At 37.8% G+C, this 21589-nt stretch overlaps 1 pseudogene; it reads right to left on the bottom strand.

Annotated features, from left to right (window-relative positions):
- Positions 1–19654: 19654 nt before the first annotated feature.
- LOC105996086 overlaps positions 19655–21589 on the bottom strand; it is a 71288-nt pseudogene continuing 69353 nt past the window's right edge.

A 21589-nucleotide genomic window follows, 5' to 3' on the forward strand; every position in this document is an offset into this window, starting at 1 on the left:
CTTAAAATATTTCAGCAATACTTTTGAGTACACTGTTCTATTCAGATAACAGGTCATATGCTTTGAGTATTTAATTCAGATTGAAGTCTTATCCTTTTATTTGTGTCTTGTCTACAAAAGATGTATAAAGGGGTTCTTTTGTTGCATTCACAAAGATCTGCCTCCAATGCCCAGGTTAAAGAATGAAGTTTGCTATTTAGAGAATACCAGCTCTGAGCTAGCTTTTGTATACTGCTGGTTCTCAATTTTTTTAATATAGATAACTCAGAACAAAAGTAAACTAGTTCATATACATATATATCACTTGCAAATTAGTTTTTAAAACAGAATGTCAAAGTATAGTTTATAGGCCAAATTAACTTGTAAGTTTAAATAAAGTTGTTTTTCAAAAACATCTATATATTTGTTAATATAGTATATGTATTAAATAACCATTTACTAAATTAGCACACATTTGCATATATTTATAAATTGGTAATGCAATATCAAAGTTTGAACAGTGGTGGGTCAATAAAAGATTTACTACTGATTTTATTTTTTAAAGCTGTCCCTATTGTTGGCTTACATAGATTTTTTAAATATATACATTATAAAGATATTGTACAGAGGGGTTACAGTTAGATTAATAAGGTAATGAGTGCTTTTCCTCTTGAGCATTGTTACCCCTCCTTTGGTTTTCCACCCACCATCCCTTCCCTCCCCACCTTCACAACTCCTCCCTCCTTCCCACTAAGTTGTAGAGTTCATTTTTAACATAGTGTCTTGTACATCTCATTGTTACAATGGGTCAGTCTGTACCCTTGCAGCATTTTGTTGTTTTCCTCCCCCTCCCCAAATTAGAAAAATGAATATACAAGATGCAGGGCACCCTAATCAATTACAATGAAGACAGGGGTTATACCATCGGGGAAAAACATACAAAAGAAACAAAAGAAATCACGTAGTACATTATAAGTACATAAAACAACAGCAACAAGGATAAAACCTCTTGTGTCTCTACCTTGGGGTTCATTTTGCTTTGCAACATCTTATATTGTCATATGTGGATAGCTGTTGGCCTTTTCTACTTTTCTGGTAAGGTTATCCTAGACGTATACTAGTTATTGAAAATAAGGGGAATCATGGGACCTATGTTTCTTTGTGCCTAGCTTACTTCACTTAATGTAATTTTTTTCATGTCTTTCCATTTCCTAACAAATAGGGCAATGTCATTCTTTCTGATGGAGGCATAGAATTCCATTGTGTATATATACCACATTTTCTTGATCCATTCATTTACTGAGGGGCATCTGGGTTGTTTCCATATCTTAGCTATGGAGAATAATGCTGCAATAAACATAGTTGTGCTGGTAGCCTTAGGATGGTCTTGTTTGTGATCATTCGGGTAAATGTCCAAAAGTGGGATTGCTAGGTCATAGGGGAGCTCTATACGTAGTCTTTTGAGGAACCTCCATACTGCTTTCCAGAGTGGTTGAACAAGTTTACACTCCCACCAACAATGCAGTAGGGTTCCCTTTTGGCCACATCCCCTCCAGCATCTGTTTTTTTCCCCTTTTAATTTTTTTAATTTGTTCTTTTTTAAAATACACTTTTTATTGTAAAAATAGTGTACAGAGGGGTTACAGTTACATGGAGCATTGTTACCTCTTCTTTAGTTTTTCCCCTACCATACCTTCCTTCCGCACCTCTCCAACTCCTCCTTCCCTCCCCTCCACAAGTTGTAAAGTTCATTTTCAACATAGTGACTTGTACATCTCATTGTTACAATGGGTCAACTTGTATCCCTATTTAAGTATTTTGTTATTTCCCTTCCCCTTCCCAAATAAGAAAAGTGTATATACAAGATGCTGGAATCAAGTACAGTGAGAACAGGGGGAGGAACATACCAAAAAACAAAAAAATCACATAGTACATTAAAAGTATGTCAAAAACAATAGCAAGAAAGAGAGAATGAAAAAACACATGTCATTGTCTTGGGTAGATTTCTTGATGGTAGCCATTCTAACCGGGGTGAGATGGAACCCAATATTGTTTGGATTTGCATTTCTTTTATGGCCAGAGAAGTTGAGCATTTCTTCATGTGTCTATTGGCCATTCTTATTTCCTCTTCAGAGAAGTTTCTCTTTAAGTATCTAGCCCATTTATTAATTGGACAATTGTTTCTTTGAGGATTTGTTGTTGGCGAGTTAAATTTTTGAGTTCTAAATATATTAAATTGATATTTGATTATATATTATTCTTATTCTCTTGGTCAAATTTTCATCACCATGACAAAATATCTGTTAAGAACAACTAGGGAAGGCAGGACTTACTTTGACTTGCAGGTTCAGTGGTTTCAGTCTCTATTCAGCGGGTTCCATTACTTTTAGGCCTGTAGCAAGGCAGAAACATCATCGAGAAAAGGCAAAGCAAAGGAAACCTGCTTCTCTTATTGAAATCAAGAAGCAAAGATAGACAAGAATAGGGCAATATACAGAAGGCTCTATTGCCTCAGTCTCCATCATCTCCCAAAAATGTCATCAAATTATGGATCTACCAGTGCCTTTATCCAGTTATATCCTCAAAGTCTTACCAGCTCCCGATAGTAACATCACCAGTTGGAACCCCAAAACTTCAACACCTCAGCCATTTCAAGGAATCTGAATATCTATCTCATAACTCTGATTTTTATATCTAGAACAGTGGTCTTTAAACTTAATACTTTATAAGACTTCATAAGACTTACTTTGATAGAATATCACAAGGTATCTCACAGGCAGCCAATGAGCTATCATATACAAACGAATTACTGGAGCTTTATGAATTGCTTAGAAATTTGGTTGTTGGTGAGCATCAGGGTAAATACAGCTTAAAACATATTTGAGAAACATGTACAACAAAAGAATGATAGGATCTAAATAGTGGTGGTATAATGGCAACTCGTAAAAAAAGCAAAATTAGTCATTAACCACTGTTATTGAACTAAGGCATACCAATGATGCTCCCACAAGTTAAGTGAACATATATATTCTTCACATATTTGTGATCAGAAGTTTAGCAATAGGAGTCTGCACATGTTCTGAATTCCAGCCTCAGTAGTGATATGGTAGCTTGAAATTAAGATAAATATTGGTAGTCCTTACAAACATGCTGGGTGGGTGATTAGTAAGTGACCTGTAAAAGTCAAAGTCTCTTAAATTATGAATTTTTATTGCCTCTAATTACTTAAAAAGATGTGTCAGAAGTCTACAGCTGGTAAATAATGTACTAGGCATTTCAAAGCTTTGACTTAATAGCTGTGAGAAGATGTTGACAAAGGACCATACAATAGTTGAGAAAGGACTTCCCTAGAACTTCCCTTGGAAGAGAAAGGACATGAACTCTCCTCTGAGATATTCAAACATCTCCTACCCATTAAGCAAACATCTACAGAGAGCAGAGAGTTGTCCAAATCCAGGAAAGAATAAAAGAAACACTGCCAAAATACTGTTATTGTTTGCTTTTCTTGCCAGTAAACTCAGACAGCAAAACCTCCATAAACCCATAATGTGACAGCAGACAATGCCTCAGCATTTTCTAGATGAGAAATACATAGCTGAAGAAATTGTAAGTGCCTGTCCAAAAACACAGGTGTCCAAAATCCTAGCTCACTGTTCTCTCTGTGGCCATTGGTGCAGACTTGCAAATGGTTTAGGGTTTTCAGATCACCAGAAACAACATTAGCACTGAGTTTCCAGGCTGAGACTCCTTACCATCTCTGTCTACCTCAGACCCTATTGTTTTCCCTTCCTCACCTAATTAAATTCAAACTGTTCCAGATTCCACTGAGCCTGGGTTCTTTAGGGTCATTAAGAAATTCAGCTGCAATCTTTTCTTTGCATGGAAACATTGTAGGCTTTATATTTTTATATCAAATAAAAGTATGCATATATTTTTAGATTTATTTCTTAGAGTCCTGCCTAAAAGTTGATTTTTGAACTGCCATGCATCTTTTTTTACCTTTCGACTTCAGCTTTTCTATGAAAGCGATGCCTATTCTTAAATCCTTTTGTGGATGCTCCCACGACAGAGTGTCTTTGTCTTGCACATTCGCTAATGAAACTTATTTGGAATGAGCTGTATGCATGCCACTGCCCCCAAATGGAGTGCTGCAGAGGGAAGGGGTTCACAGGGGGAAGATAGAAATGAGAAGCTGGATCACACTGTGTATTTCATTAGTATTTTGTAGAAAGATTATGGTTCAGTGGGTTGAGAATATCACATACATCTATTGCCCTAAATGGTGAATAAATTTAAAGCCTGTGCTTAAACTAACTTCAATTTTGAAGATATAATTTAAAAGCCTTCAATATACACATGGCTGCATGTACTTGCTATGCCCTACATTGAAAATGTAGTTGTAATTCACTTGTGAGAGCAGCATGAGGTAGTAAATCACATACTGGACTCAGAGGAGAAACCTGAACTCAGAGTCTTGATGGCCCCAGCTATTGGCTTTAGTACCCTTACCAAGCTCCTTGATTCACCTTAGACTTAGACTTCATTTTTAAAATGAAGGCATTGGGTAATGATGACTACAATAAGCACTTTCCAGCTACGACATCAGTGACTACAAATTACACATGGCTTGGCCTCAAAAGACACTTGACTGGACAAAGACAAAACCAAACAGTGCTCATTCCTGATATTTCAGCATTGCTGAGATGCTATAAGAACATACTGAAATGTGTTTCTGTTTGACACAAGCCAATTTAATCCCATTAAATAATTGAATGTAATTGAGCCACAGCCTGAGAAGCACAGGTAGCCAATTCCATACCAAAGTCATTATACATAATAATGTAAGAGAAGTCAGTTTTTTCCTCAAAGTTTGTATTTCAGACATCGGAAAAGTAGTTTAGTAACAGAATCACCTGACTTGCTGATATTTGAAGCATTAGTGGTGACTGGGTAAATCAGTAAATGACAGACACTCTTACAAGTACCTGTGGCTGAGGTAAGTAATGCTTTGCTTTAGAATTTTTGTTGGAGTGATTATGACTTTGTTTGTTGCCTTCTAAACTGGATCCTATTGGTTTACCATGAAATGTCCATAGTGCCTTTGTGTAGGCTTTGCTTTAAAGTGGTTCTCCATTATCTGCAGGGAAGATGTTCAACACTCCAATGATGCCTGAAACTTTAGAGAGTAGCAAACCATATTACTACTAAGCACATGTCATGTACTGAGGCCATAGCTTTGGCAGTTTCAGCAAAACTAAGCATGAATTTATTTTCCCTACTTCACAAATTTTATGAATAGTTTTGTTCTTACTATAAATCTTTTATAACTCTTTTTGTCTTTTCTTTGGGTACTGGGGATGGAAACCAGGACACTGCACTCGCCAGGCAATCACTTTGCTACTGAGCTACATCTTAGCCCCTTACTATTAATCTCTTAACATAAGTATATAATTATTTTCTAGTTAACTTAAAAGCATTCATTTTTTTCATATAAAGGGTGCCCTTTTCAACTTTTCTTTGTCATATTTGAATTATCAGAAACACTGTTTTCATAAAACAAGAGTTTCCTGAGGACAAGTCCTCTGACTCCATAAGAATGGACTTGAGAACCAATGTGGTTACTAAAGGATTGATGTACGAAGTTGCATAATGTGGACACACTGGACAATGGGACAGTTTATACTTAGGGCAGGATGAAATTAAATTATGTGGGATTTCATCTCAGTACTCAGAATGACAGGCAACTTAAAATTTATGCATTATATATTTTGAAATTTTTCCATTTTGTGTTTTCAGACCATTTTGACTATCATACCTGAAATCACAGAAAGTGAAACAGAATAAGAAATTGTTCTACTAAAGAATCTGCAATAGAAAATGTATTCATTCATTCATTCATTCACTTAATGCTGCTCCATTGTGTCAGTAAATGAATCTGATGAGACAAGTGCGTAACTCTTTTTCCTAGAAGGAGAAAAAGGTATGTCATCAAAGAAGAGCTGAGTAGAACATACTCTTAACAATGATGTGCATGGTGCTGTGGGATCACTGAGGAAGAAAAGTTTGCTTTTTCAATGACAGAAATTTATTCTATCCCAATTCTGAGAGCTAGAAATGCAGAAACAACCAGTCAGCAGGGAGGGCCATTTTCCCTTGAGAGAATCTATGAGAGAAGTTTTGAGGGTTCTGTGTGTACATTGGCTTGTGGCCACATCACTCTAGTCTCCATATATCTTCACATGCCTCTCTCTTCTGTGAATCATTTAATCTAGAAGGAGATCTTTGATCCTTAGGATGGTCAGGTGGGCTTCACAGAGCAATCACAGCTGCACTGAAGTCTAGAGGAGTTGAGTGTTTTACACCAAGAGGAGCAGTACTTACACAGACTAAGTGAAAACTCCAGAAAGTCTGAATAACATGGCTGAATTTAGCATTGCTGTGTGGAGTGCTTGTGGTGTCAGCCATGGGGAGTAGGCTGGATAGGAGAATAAAAGGGAAAATTACATAATACAATGTATGATTTTGAAAGAACTTGAGGAAAGCTATGGAAAACAGATTGCAAGAAAGTTGAAGGCATTATTGTCAGTCTGCATAACATTGGCTCTGCATCTTGGAACATGAACATGTTTGGACAGAAAATAGCCATAAAAATGCATCTGCAGTAAACATGTACAATTTTTATTACACCACAATAGGAAAACATGGATTTACACAAACCCGCACACACACACACACACACACACACACACACACACACACATACATTTCAATAGTGTTCTAAATAATCCAAAGGTGATCTTAAGTATACTTGATGAAATATCTCAACAATTTGCAAAAGCTGTGACATTTTATATAGGAAATTAAGAGCTTTGAATTTTAGTATCTAAAGGGGATCATGGAACCAATTTCTCAAAGCTACTAAGAGATGAATGTAATATATCTCGTGATGTATTTATAATACCCAAAGTAACTGGTTATTTTTCATGTCACTAAATGACTATAAAAGTAAATTTCCTTCACTCAATTCGGAGGAGTTAATGGCTGCTGCATTGGTCAGAGGTGCAATTTGTGAAGAAGGTGACAAAGAGACAACATTTTCTTTTACTCTTGGAACATGAATTCATATATAAGAGACCATAAATAATAATCTGTCAGTTAAGAAAGCAACTCTAAGGATCACTTCTCCATACACAATCATTAATAGCAACAATTCTTTCTTCCAACTCTGGTGAAGAAGAAAACTGTCCTTTGTTAGGGACAAAAATTGAAACTAAAAGTTAAGATAACATCGATCACAATGTGAGTAATATTCTTTTTCTCACTTGGGAAAATGAAGGAATGATGATTGTGGCAATTGCTTTGTGAAGGGAGGAGGAAGATGAGGGAGGATTACAGAGAGGATTACAGAGTGGATTACAGAGTCTGATGAAACATCTCTATCAAAACAAATATACACCAGTGTTTGTGAAATTAAATTTTTGAATCTTAATAATTAATCTACTGGTCTCTATTTTAGAGTTCTGACCACAGAAACAGATTTTTTTATTGTGAAAATACCATACAGAGGGGTTACAATTACATGAGCAAGGTAATGAGTGCATTTCTTTTTTTATTGTGAAAATACTGTACAGAGGGGTTACAATTACATGGGCAAGATAATGAGTACATTTCTTATCAAGCTTTGTTGCCTCCTGTTTTGTTTCTCCTGCCCATCCCTTTCCATCTCCCCCACCACCACCACTCTCATCACCACCCCCATGCCAAAGATGTATAGTTCATTTTTGACATAACATCTTAGAAACAGATTTCTTTAATGGCAGACATTTTTACTGTAACAAAATATACAAAATTTATTTTATCCACTTTTCAACTTTATTGAGCTACAAATGACACATGAAAAACAGACATTTTCAAAGTGTGTATTCAAAGTGGGTTGATATGGTATATGCATTACGAAGTGATTACAGCAATCAAGTTAATTAACATATATATCACCTGGTGATCATGACTTTGTGTCCATAGATGTAGAAGTGATTGGTTGTACATTCACAGGTAAGCAGAATATAATAAAGGAAATAAAGCAAGTGTCACCATCCCTAATAACTTCACACCCTTTTTCTTTCTCTGGTTCTACTGGGATTTAAACTAGCTGCCTTGCACTTGTTAGACACTGCTACCAGTAAGCCACAGCTTCAACCCTTCTCCTTCTACTGTGGAATTCTAGTTTGACTAATAGTTTAAACTGGTTCTGTTCATGGGACATTTATATTTGAATAGAAATCAACATCTTTCACTCCAAAGGACTGGGATTTAATTCAGGATAATAGGGTGATAAGCACCTACCAGTGCAGACATTTCTTTGGAGAAATGTTTTGCTCACATTCTATAATTTTGGTAGTAAAAGACCATAAAAGCTGAAGAATATCAGGCTTGTTTAGTCATTGAAACTCAAGAAAGATTTGTCCAAGTGGTAGGTAGCTAGATCAGCTATCTCCTTAAATTCATACAAAATACAAAAGGCTAGATTCTTTTCAATTTTCTTGCTGGAGTTCCCACTCAGACAGCTAAAACCTAAATTATCTTTTTTTATTGAAAAGGTGATGAGCAGGTGATTACAGTTGCATAAGTAAGGCAATAAGTACATTTGTTTTTAATCATGGTTATCCTCCTCTCGCACTTAACCCTCCCTGCCCCCCCACAAGTTGTAATATTCATATCCAACATAGTGTCAAATGAATATCAGTGTTGCTGTGGTTCATCTGTTGTCCTGCTGTAAAACCTAATTATCTGACTGCTATAACTCTGGGTGCATGGAAGAAGCATGTTTTTTTTTCAAGACAGAGAGACATAGAAGAAGGGAGGAAGGCAGGAAGGGAGAGAGGAGGGAGGAAGAGAGAACTTGAATTTGTGCTGATATACTTTAAAGTTACTGTGCCTTGATTTGCAATTCTGTATCTAGCTATGCATAAGGCAATGACCAGTAGGTCATTCCAAACTTCAACCACTAATACAGATGTTTCCTCTTTTGGGTTACTTTCAAAAAAAATCTTTCTTTTAAAGTTTGGTGTAAAGGTACAGATTCGGAACCTTAGCACTTGGCAATCTGAGGCAGGAACATGTAGAATTTAAAGTCAAGCTTGGGCTACATAAGAAGGTTGTCTCAAAAAACATCCCACATATAATAATAAAAAAAGGATTTCTATAATTTGTGATAAATAAGCAATATAAAGTTTAGGCTATGTAAGGGATGCACCTTTACTAAATCAGAGAGATTCACTTAAAAGTTGTTTTTGATGGAAAACGCATGATGGATGAATTTTGTTACTGTTTATGGATAACAGTGATGAGCTAAGTTTCATTTTAAGCTAGTGTGTGACCAATGCTACTATAATTGTATAACTTTTCCTGAAACTCAAGAAAATATATTTTAATAAAAGAATGTAAGCAATTTCATATTATACAAAAATCTTTCAAATCAGGGAGGAAAATGATGGAGGAGAAGCTGGGGGCTAAACAAGCTCTGGAGTAGAAACCAGTTTTAGTGTTTCAGTGGAAAATCTATTTTTTTTTTTTTTTTTTTTTGGGTCCGGTCGTGGGGCCTGAACTCTGGGCCTGGGCGCTGTCCCTCAGCTCTTCAGCTCAAGGCTAGCGCTCTAGCACTTGAGCCACAGCGCCACTTCCAGCTTTTTTTCTTTTTGCTTATGTGGTGCTGGGGAATCGAACCCAGGGCCTCATGCATGCAAGGCAAGCGCTCTACCACTGAGCCACCTTCCCAGCCCTCAGTGGAAAATCTAAGGCTAAAGAGTCACACTTCATCATAGTACAGAAAGGAAAAACTCAAGCAGCTTGGTTGAGGACATAGATTCAAGCACTTCCAGACCATGGCAACAGCAGGACAAAGTGCCAGAGGCGGTGTGCAAGCAGAATCTACTCATCACCAGCAAGAACTGAAAAGGAATGGAAATCTTCACCCTGCTGACCACAGACAGTCGCAGACTGTGGACCTGGATGGCTCAGAAACCAAAGGAAAGGTGTGTGTATGCCCAAGACATCCTCACTCCTTCTCAGGAGCAGAGGTGGGAAGGTAGCTCCCTCCCCCCCACCTCCAGAGAAGAACTCCATCTTTGATACTGACACAGATTGGGCCAGAGCAGCTAACACATAACTCATGCCTTGGAAGAAGACAATAGGAGCCGTTCAACAGGTCAAGGAACCTGCGGCAGGGCTCACCTCCAACCCTATGGAAACTTGCCCCTCCCAAGCAGAGGCAGCTCCATGTGGGCAGGGCAGACTCTCCTTAGTGGGTAAATAGAGCCAGTGGCTACCCTACCCAGCTGCAGCACCTGAAGCAACCCAGCCCTAGAGCAATTGGAAACTTGTTACAGGTAAATCCTGAGGTTGGCTACAGGCTGGGCTTCTGAGTTTCTCTGGAGCAACTATTGTTCACTGATAGGCCACAGCCCTACCAACAAGCTAGAGGAAACAGCCACCTCCCTCTTTGTGATACTCAAAGTAAATGGCCCTCCCACTGAACTAAACTGGGAGGAGGGACATAAACTCCTGGGTAAGGCAGAGCTTCCTTCAGCCTGCTCAAATAAACTAATTTAAGAAAACAACCAAAGGGGCTGAGAAGGTGGCTCAGTGGCAGTGCTTACCTTGCATGCATGAGGCCCTGGGTTCAATTACTCAGCACTCACTGTTGTCTACTTTTTCACTTTTATTTTAGGTGTAGTTTTTTTTGTTGTTGTTGTGATTATTGTTTCTTTTATTTATTTATTTTATATTCTCTTTATAATCTTTTCCCTTTTGGTCATTTTTTTTGCCTTTCTTAATTACTGTTCTGTTCATCCCCAGATATATACCTGTCTTCAATTATTAGACGTTATGCATCATGTGTGTATACTTTATTCAGGTATTGATTACTCAATTTACAAATTCCCAGCCTTAGATCCTTTAATTGTAGAATTAATTGTTTATACTTATATATTTTAAGTGTTTCATTTAAAATTTTCATTTCTCATTTTTCCTTTTTCTTTATCTCTCTTTTCCTTTCCTTCTATCCCATTCCTCTCTCTGAATCCCTCTATCACTTTCCCTCCATATATTCCTCCAATCTTATTTTCTCCTCACAACTCTCCCTAAACCTAATAATTTATCTCCTGACTCCTTCTTTGATTTTTCTTAGTACATTGATCCCAAGTTGTTTGTGGTTGAACAAGATTGCACCTGTTGAACTAGATTGTAGCTGTACTCATTTTAACTGCATCAAACAATCTGTGCAACTACAGGGCTCTGGTTGATGCCTGCTTTCAAATAGTGTTCTAGGTCAGAATTGGTTTGTCTAACATACCCAAATGGGCAGAACAAGTAGAAACAAAAAAAATGGCAAGTCCAGGTATTTCAACTCCCACTCATTATAATCAGGCAACTGAACAGTTAATGAATAATCCAGAGGAAAGTTCCCAAAATACTCTGCAAACACTACAATAAACATAGTGAAGGAAAAGATTGAAAGCCTGCAAAAGACTCACTGTGAGCAGGATAGGGAAATGCATGAGCACAATGAACCTAACCAAAGTTTAATACAGGAATATTGCAAGCAAGAGGAGGTTAATCAAAGATTAATAGAGTAATTACATGAGCAGGATGAGTATAGACAAAGGTTAATGAAGGCATTCATGGAATTCACAAACAGACAGCTGGAAGAATTCAGGAAGGCCACAAAAGGAAGGCTGAATGAAGCCCAATAGAAGGAAAGGGAGTCTAATGAAACCATAAACAATCAACTAAGGGGTTTGAGAATGAACACTGAAAACCAAATAAAGGAAGCAAAGAAGCCCATACAAGATCTAAAACAAAGCTCCAACAAAGAATTTGAAGGCATCAAAGCTGATGAATTAGAAGGAAAAGAAATAAAAAACAAAGTAGAAAGACTTGACAGTAAGTTAGACCATGCAGATCAAATCTCTGGGACTGAAGACAGCCTAGATATTAGAGAGAAAGAGTAGACAACTATTAAAGACAAATCCAATAATTATGGTAGACCTATTCAACTTTTAGAAGACACCATTAGAAGGCCTAATTTGAGGATAATGGGTGTAGAGGATAATGGGTGTAGAGGATAATGGGTGTAACAGGATCCTAGCAGGGAACTTCCCAAACATGCAAAAAGATAGGCCCATTCAAATACGAGAAGCCTTTAGAACCTGAGATAGACCATACCAGATTAGGACATCCCACCATCCCATTGTAATCCACACAGGATCAATTCAGACCAAAGAAAGGATCTCTAAAGCTGTCAAGGAGAAAAGATCAATCATCTATAAAGGGAAACCAATCAGAATAATTTCAGATTTCTCAGGAAAGACAATTAAAGCAAGAAGAGCCTGTAATGATGTATGACATACCCTAAAAACAAACAACTATCAACGAAGAATACTCTACCCAGCTAAACTCTCCATCATAATAGAAGGCCAAATAAAAATCTTACATAGCAAAGAAAACTGAAAACAATATATGTCCACCAAATCAACTCAACAAAAATACTTAAAGATGTCCTATAAATAGAAAACCAACAAGATCACAATAAAGGCCAAGAAACTGCACGCAAACTGAGAATCCAAGAACCCAGTTGTCACACCCCCAAGAAGGTGTATAACATGGCAAGAACTACCAAACACCTCTCAGTCCTAACTCTCAACATTAATGGACTTAACTCTCCAATTAAATGACATAGACTGTCTAGTTGGATTAAAAAACAAGATCCTTCTCTTTTCTGCCTTCAAGAGTCACAGCTTACCCACAAAATCAAACATATATTGAAAGTGAAAGGCTGGAAAAAAATCTACCAAATAAACAGCCCCCATAAACAGGTGGGAGTTGCAATCCTAATGGGAAAAATAGACTTCAACTTAAAATTAGTGAGAAGGGATAAAGAAGGTCATGACATACTAATTAAGGATCTCTCCTTCAGGAAGACATTACAATTCTAAAAACCTATTCAACAAATAATGGAGCACCCAAATTTATCCAAGAAACACTATTTTCCCTAAAATTACACATAGACCTGAAGACAATAATTGTTGGGGCTGTAACATACACACTATCCCCAACCTGGCAAAAACTCAACAGAGAGACCTCAGATCTAAACAACTGCATAAATCAACTAGACTTAACAGGCATCTATCGAATATTTTACCCAGCAGCATCAGAATACACGTTCTTCTCAGCAGCACATGGAACATTCTCCAAAATAGACCACATTTTAGGTCACAAAGCAAATTTGCCCAAATTAAGAAACATTGAAATTATGCCTTGCATTCTCTCAGACCACAAGGTAATAAAATTAGAATTCAACACCAAAAGCCACCAAAGAAAATCCTGTAAAACAGGAAGGCTGAAAAACACACTGTTAAACCAACAGTGGATAATAAAAGAGATAAGAAAGGAAATTCAAATGTTCAGGATATTTAACAAAAATGAACACACAAATCACCAGCTCCTGGGGCTGGGAAGGTGGCTCAGTGGTAGAGCGCTTGCCTTGCATGCATGAGGCCCTGGGTTCAATTCCTCAGCACCACATAAGCAAACAGAAAAAAGCCAGAAGTGGCGCTGTGGCTCAAGTGGTAGAGCGCTAGCCTTGTGCTGAAGAGCTGAGGGACAAAGCCCAGGCCCAGAGTTCAGGCCCCACGAATGGATGCAAAAAAAAACAAAAACAAAAAAAAACAAATCACCAGCTCCTTTGGAACAAAGCAAAGGCAGTACTCAGAGGCAAGTTTATAGCACTGAGTTCCTACATCAACAAATTGGAGAGATCTGAAACCAACAAAACAAAATTAACAGACCCTTAGCAAATCTTAACAGAAAAAGAACACACCCAAATAAACAAACTGAGAAATGAGAATGGTAACATCACCACAGAAACAATCAAGATTCAGTATATCATAAGGGAATACTTCTCAAAACTATATGCTCATAAGTTTGAGAACCTGGAAGAAATAGATGATTTTCTAGAAAATATTGACATGCTCAAACTAAACCAAGATGAGTTAAACCAACTTAACAGAAAAGCCCAGGACCGGATGAATTTACATCTGATTTCTATAAGGCTTTAACCAGAACTCACAACAAAACTCCTCCAACTCTTCAATGAAATTAACAGTGAAAGTTCACTGCCAAACCCTTTCAATCAGAACCCTCATCCCCAAACCAGGCAGGGACTCATCAAATTAAAGAACCATTTCTTTGATAAGCATTGGTGCAAAACTTCTCAGCAAAATTTTGGCCAATCAGATTAAACAACTCATCAAAAAATCATACACCATGATCAAACAGATTGATTTCAGGGATACAAAGCTGTTTCAATATACGTGAACCAATTAATATAATTCATCACATCAACAAAAGCAAGGATAAGAACCACATGATTATCTCAATGATGCAGAAAAAGCATTTGACAAGATCTAAAAATTCAATGTGATACCTATCAATATTCCAACCTCATTCTTCAATGAAATAGAAGAAACAACCCAAAAATCCATGTGGAACAATAAAAGACCTTGAAGAGCAAAAACAATCCTTAGCAGAAAGAATAATGCTGGAGGAATATCAAAACCAAATTTCAAACCCTACTACAAAGCCATAGTAATCAAAACAGCTTGGTTTTGGCACTAGAAGAGACCTGAGGACCAATGGAATAGAACTGAAGACTAAGCAATGAACCCACAGACCTATAGCCACCTAATCTCGATAAAGGAGCTAAAAACATAGAATGGAAGAAAGACAGCCTCTTCAGTAAATGGTGCTGACAAAATTGGTTTAACACCTCTAGAAAATTAAAGCCTGACCTTCTATTTCACCCTGCACCAGAATCAACTCCAAATGGATCAAATACCTCAAAGTCCAAGCAGACACTCTGAAAACATTACAGGAAGAAATAGGAGAAACTCTAGGGCTCCTTGGCAAAGGTGGAAATTTTCTTAGTAAAGGCCAAGAAACACAACAAATCAAAGAAAGGTTGGACAAGTGGGATTACATGAAACTGCAGAGCTTCTGCATGGCAAAGGACATAGCAAGAAATATCAATAGAAAGCCCATAGACTGGGAGAAGATCTTCACTAGCCATACAACCGACAAGTGTCTCTTATCTAAAATATATATAGAAACTCAAAAAATTAAATCCCCAAAAATAAATCCTCAAAGAAACAACTTCCCGATTAATAAGTAGACTCAAGACATAAAGAGAGTCTTCTCTGAAGAGGAAATAGAATGGCTAATAGACACATGAAGAAATGCTCAACTTCTCTAGCTATAAAGGAAATGCAAGTCTAAACTACGTTGAGATTCCACCTCACCCCAGTTATAATGGATATAATCAAGAACTCTAATAACAACAGATGCTGGAGGGGATTTGGCCAAAAGGTAACCCTATTGCATTATTTGTTGGAGTGTAAACTTGTTCAACCACTTTGGAAAGCAGTATGGAGGTTCCTCAAAAGACTATATAGAGCTCCCCAAGACCCAGAAATCCCAAAGGATCACAAACAAGAACATACCAAAGCTACCAGCACAACTATGTTTATTGCAGCATTATTCACCATAGCTAAGATATGGAACCAACCCAGATGCCCCTCAGTAGATGATAGATCAAGAAAATATGGGATATATATAAAAATCCCATATATATATATATATATATATATATATATATAAAACTTCTATGCCTCCATCAAAAAGAATGACACTTCCCCATCTTTTAGAAAATGGAAAGACTTGGAAAAAATTACATTAAGTGAAGTAAGCCAGACCCAAAGAAACATAGGTCCCATGATTTCCCTTATTTGCAATAACTAGTATATGTCTAGAACAAGCAGAAGAGGTCAAAAGCTATGTACATATGACCAAATACGATGATGTTAAGTGAAATGAACACGAAGATAGGGACACAAGTGATTTTATCTTTCTTGCTTTTTTAATATTCTATGTGATTTGTTTTGTTTCTTTGTATGTTCTTCCCCCATAATATAACCCTGTTGTCACTGTATTTGATTCTGGTGTTCTCCATCTTGTATATACATTTTTCCAATTTGGGGAAGGGAAGGGAAATAACAAAATGTTGAAATATAGGATGACCCATTGTAACAATGAGATGTGCAAGACACTATGTTGAAAATGATCTTTACAGATTTTTTGGGGGGAAAGGATGATTTGGTGAGGTGGGGGAGAAGGGATGGTAGGGGAAAAACAAAGGAGGGGGTAACAATGCTGGATAGGAAATGCACTCATTACCTTGCTCATGTAACTGTAACCCCTCTGTTCAGTATATTTACAATAAAATATATATATATATATAAAGAAATGTTTCATGTTCTCTAATGTAGCAAAAAACAAATATTCAGTTGTTATCATAATGTATTAACTACTATCTTGGATCCATAGACTAATTAGTTCTAGGATGTTCAAATGCTGAGAATTGAATCCTGTTGTCTCTTAGCTGCTCTTTGTTTTCTTGTGTTGCAATTAATATGTATTCATATGTGTAGTTATTTGAATAAGGTGTGTGTGTGTGTGTGTGTGTGTGTGTGTGTGTGTTTTACTAGATTTTTAACTAAGAGCCTCAACCTTTTAGGCAAGCACTCTACCACTTGTATCATATCCCTCAGCTCCTTTTGCTTCATTTTCATGATAGTGTCCAGTGTTTATTCCTCTGTGACCAGAACCATCATGCTCTTATATTGAAGCCTCCAGTGTAGATGGTATTGCAAGCACTGCCATCATACCCAGCTACTAATTGAAATAGGCTCACATTTAGTCTTGCTTCAAATAAATTCTAATCTCCACTAGCTGGGTAACTGGGATTATAGGTACTAGTCACTGTACCAGATTTAGTTAATTGAATTTTTGAATTTTATTTTAATTTTTACCAGTTGTACATAAATGCAGCTTCTTCTACAAGGCATTTTTTACTTGCAATCCTCTAAAAATCTTTGCATTCCTCTTTAAACCCTGACAAATCTGCTAATTTATAATTTTAAATAATATTTTGCCTTTAAATCGATTTTTCTGTTGTAGGTAGTACATGGTGACTTCCTGTTACTAAAAAGAGAACTTAGTACACTTCTCTCAATTCTGATTCAACCACCTCCCAGAATTTACATATGGCCTCTCCCACAACCCTGTCTTTCACCTTTTTCTATATGTTTATAGTTTATACTATAGTTGCACAGATTTTAGTTTTTTATGTGTTCATAATTACTACTTATAGTTGAGCTTTGTAGTAGACTACCATAACTTTTCTTTTTTTTTTTTCCTTTTTGCTAGTCTTGGAACTTAACCTCAGGGCTTAAGCATTGTCCTTGTGCTGCTTCTTTTTGCTCAAGTCCTAGCATTCTCCCACTTGAGCCACAGCTCTACTTCTGGCTTTTTCTGCTTCTGTGGTGCTAAGGAATCGAACCTAGGGCTTCATGCAATCTAGGCAAGCACTCTACCACTAAGCGACATTCCCTGCCCTAATTTTTCCTTTTTGTTGAACAACTATAATTTACTGTTCTTGTCTCTTAAATATTTCTTTGTTCTCATAAGTTTTGTAGACTAATATTAATTTCTTTCCAAAAAATAAGGATCGTCCCATCACCATAAATATTCTAACCTTTTCATTTTCTGAAGATTGCTTTCTAGGCCTCTTAACCTGCTCCCATTTGGTATGTTTGCACTCGTCTTTCCATCATGCTACAGTCCTGCAATTTCCTTCTCTACTTACTAGATTCCCTGTTATTTGAATTTGTGTTTCTAGTATTTATTTTTGCAGTATTATCCTGAAAAGAATGCCTCGGCATAAATTCAAAGAGTGTGGATGTCCAAAAATAGCCCCTTTCTCATCTACACATTTAATTAACTGCTTTGGTGAGTGTAGAATTTTAGGTCAGAAATCATTTTCTCTCAGAACTTCAAAGATTATCAATCTTCCATTACATTCTGGTTTCATGTTGTTCAGTTATTCGCATATAATGTTTGTGTTTCTTTTAGAACATTCCCTTTACTTCCAGCTCTCAAATTCCATGCTGATGTGTCAAAGTGCTAAATGTATGCTTTTGTTAATCATGTTTCCTTCCATTTCTGGAAATCAATTTCATTATTTTAAGTAAAATATAGCGATTGTTTTCCTTCCTATACTTCCAATAATACAGATATTAAAGCTTCTGTACTTTAGTAGTAGTGTGTTTTTAATACATTTTTAAGTTTTATTACCATTTTAATTGTTATTATTTGTTGTATTTTCTGGGACAAATCCTCAGACTTGGATCTAAATCATCTTAGTTTTTCTTTTCTTATTTTTAATTTCTGAAAATGTATTTCCATTCTCTGAGCAATTGGTACTATGTTGTCTTGCTGTTTTAGTAATATTAGTGTGGTGGATAATAAAACTTAATTTGCATAGTTTTTTGTTTATCTAGTCTCTGTATCTTCAAAATTTTCCCCTATTTGGTTTATGCTTGTCTTTAATATTCTAGTCATCCTGAAATTTCTAAGCTGAAGATTTTTGAGCTCATATATAAGAACTTTTCACTCTGGTCTTGGCTGTAAGATCACTTAATTGTCATTTCTTATCAGAATAGTCAAAATCAGAACCTCTAGACTATTTTCTCTCACACTGGCTGGATTTTGCAAAGGAGATTGTTCCGTTGTTTGTGTGGAACTCTTCTTTTGGTGTTTCCCAGCAGAGTTTCTCAGATTTCATTTTAAAAATACTAGCTAAATTCTGACTTCAAAACAGTAACACAATATCCTTGATCTGTATTATTTAGTAGGCTACTCCATCTTCTTCTGGGATTACAACTGATTTCTTAAACTATATTTCTTCTTTAAGCTCAAGTTACTTGGATGAGTGTTTCATTTTTACCAGGATACTTGTAAAATTGCAAGTACCAGAAATTCAAGAAGTATTATTCTAAGGACAGCAATGAGATTCGAGAAAAAATGTATAGGAAAGCAATTAAGGATAAAGAAGAGTTTTTACCTAAAAGAGACAAGTGGGTAGAAACAAAGATAAGAATAGGGCATTTTAGGTAGCTGTGAGACAGGAAAATAGACAACAGATGCAGTTAAATTCTGTGTTTGCGTAGACTGTTAAGTAGTTAGAATAAAAGGTTTAAAATACGTGACTCATTGAGGCTAAGTCTAGAAAGACTAACACAGTAGATAGAGAGAGAAAAGTAGGTAGACAATGTGCAGGCTTATTTTCCCACTCACAATTAACTATCAAAGCCCTTTGTGATCGCAGTTTGAGAGCAAAGGTATGGCAAATGATATTTCAAAGAAAAAGCAAAAATTGAAAGGGGTTGTGAGTTTTTATACAACATAACCTCTCCCTTCTCTCTCCTAGTGGGGGGGAGATATAACTCAGAGACAGATGTCACTCTTGAGTTATTGCATGCTGGAAGGTGGCCAAATACCAGTTATAGAGGTTAGTTTTCCCTCCATTAGGCTGAGGTAGATTACTGTAAATTAAACTTCATGTAACCTGCTCTAAGCTAGGAGCACATCATTAAGCTTCAGAGTGATGTAGCTGAGAATACCACAGCATTTGTTTACACTGCTTCGCTGCTGACAGTCGTAAAAATACTTTAATCAATGCATGGCATCGTATTGAAATTTTTCAAGGCAATTGTGCACCATTTTAAATGCACACTAGAACAGGTACATGGGGTGAGGAACTGACGGGACTCGCGCTTCCCAGCCACGTGAATGGAATGTGGGAAAAGACCTCGGAATTCTCACAGAAGAATGGGTGCGAAAAGAAAGCAGCAGCACAAACTCCAGTTCCCCTTCTCCGGGGACAGAGCCTATGGAAGCATCCAGAAGAGATGGATGACACAAAGAGGATGGCACTCACTAATTTGAGGAACTTTTCTCATCAAATCATCCTATCGCTTCCATCACCAACCTAATTCTGCCAGGAGAAGCAGTAGATGGGCCAAGTCTCCACCATGAGCTACTAAACAACAAAAATGCAGTGAACGTGGTGTCGTCGTCCTCATCGGCAAACAAGCCATTGAACTTCTCTCCTCCCATCACCTGCATCCACACCTGGTCCCCTAGCTTCAGCTCTAAAACCAGCCCGCCCGAAGCCTGATCCTTAGAGCTCATGTAACCATCCTTCGTGTGCAGGACTTTTACCCCAGGTATCACCAAAGATACCTGCACTGTTCTGGAGAACACAGTGACATGGTAGGTGAAATTATACACTCTGGCCACGTGGCAGGTGAATTTCCCCGTGGCGACGTTATAATGGTTAAATTCATTGTATAGGATCTTATCAAACACAATGGGAACATCAGGAGAAGGAAACTTACTTAGACCTGTGAGACCCACAGTAAGAGCACTTTTGGGTAAGGCGGGAATCTCCTTTCAATACTCATATTCCCCCAACTCCTGGCTCACCCCGGGGTCCCATGGGTCCAGCTTCTCCCTTGGGACCTGGCTTGCCAATCAGACCCACAGGACTAGGTAAGCCCTTGAGCCCCAAGGGTCCAGTGTTGCCTATTAGCCCTTCCGGACCAGTGGGACCTACGTCTCCTTTGTTTCCCTTCTGCCCCTGAGGGCCAGTCTCTCCTCTCCTTGGAGCCTGGGTCTCTCATGGGGCCGCTGGTCACTTTGGCCCGTGGTTCCCAGGGGGACCTCGGGATTCTGGGTCACCTTTGGTGCCTTTTGCTTCAATCTTCACTTACAGAGAAAAAGAGAAGAAAGAGGGGCTGTATGAAACCTTTCCATCAAGAAGCTGGCATCTGAGGGTTCCTGTTGGAAGCCAGTCTGAGAGGCAAGGCCCAGGAGATACTTATCTCTCCATGAACCAGCCAAAAGAAGCTGGAACTTCTTTTTGTTTTGTTACTTTTTTGTTTTCTTTCCTTTTTGTCTTGTTTGTTCATTTGTCTGTCTTTGGTGGGGTAAGGGTGAACAAATGCATCATTGGTACTCACTGGACACTAGTTGAAAATGAACTATACAACTTTTGGGTGGGAACAGGAGGGAAAAACTGTGAGACAGTGAGGGAAGAGGTGACATCTAAAAAGAAATGTACACTTTACCTTGTAGAGAGCTGCGTGCAGCTGCACCTTAAAGATGGCGCTGGCTTCCGCCCTCTGCCTTCCCGATGGCGAGTGCTCTCTGTGGTAAACAACTCCTTATATGGCTAAGGCATAGAATCTGGCTTGTTTCCCGCACCTGGACCTATTGGTGGTTCCCACGTGGCGTATCAGGGTTGGCTACCCAGCTGGTACTTAAGGCTGTGTGGGATTCTCCCCGGGGTCAGTCAGTTAGAAGATTGCTCAAAGGTCCTGAATAAACTGCAGAGAGAAGAGCTTGGTGTCGCCTCTTCCTTGCTGGTCCAGGCGGTCGTGACATTACCTCCTCTCACTCAAAGCTGGTGAGCAGAGCTCCAGTTCTGGTTTAAAAAATGTTATAAAGGTGATGTACAGGGTGGTCTTGTTTGTAAACATTTGGGTAAATGCCCAAAAGTGGCATTGCTGGGTCATAGGGGAGCTCTATGTGGAGTCTTTTGAGGAACCTCCATACTGCTTTCCAAAGTGGTTGAACAAGTTTACACTCCCACCAA

Source organism: Dipodomys ordii, unplaced genomic scaffold (genome assembly GCF_000151885.1).
Source record: "Dipodomys ordii isolate 6190 unplaced genomic scaffold, Dord_2.0 Scaffold126, whole genome shotgun sequence".
In the NCBI taxonomy this organism is placed as follows: domain Eukaryota; kingdom Metazoa; phylum Chordata; class Mammalia; order Rodentia; family Heteromyidae; genus Dipodomys; species Dipodomys ordii.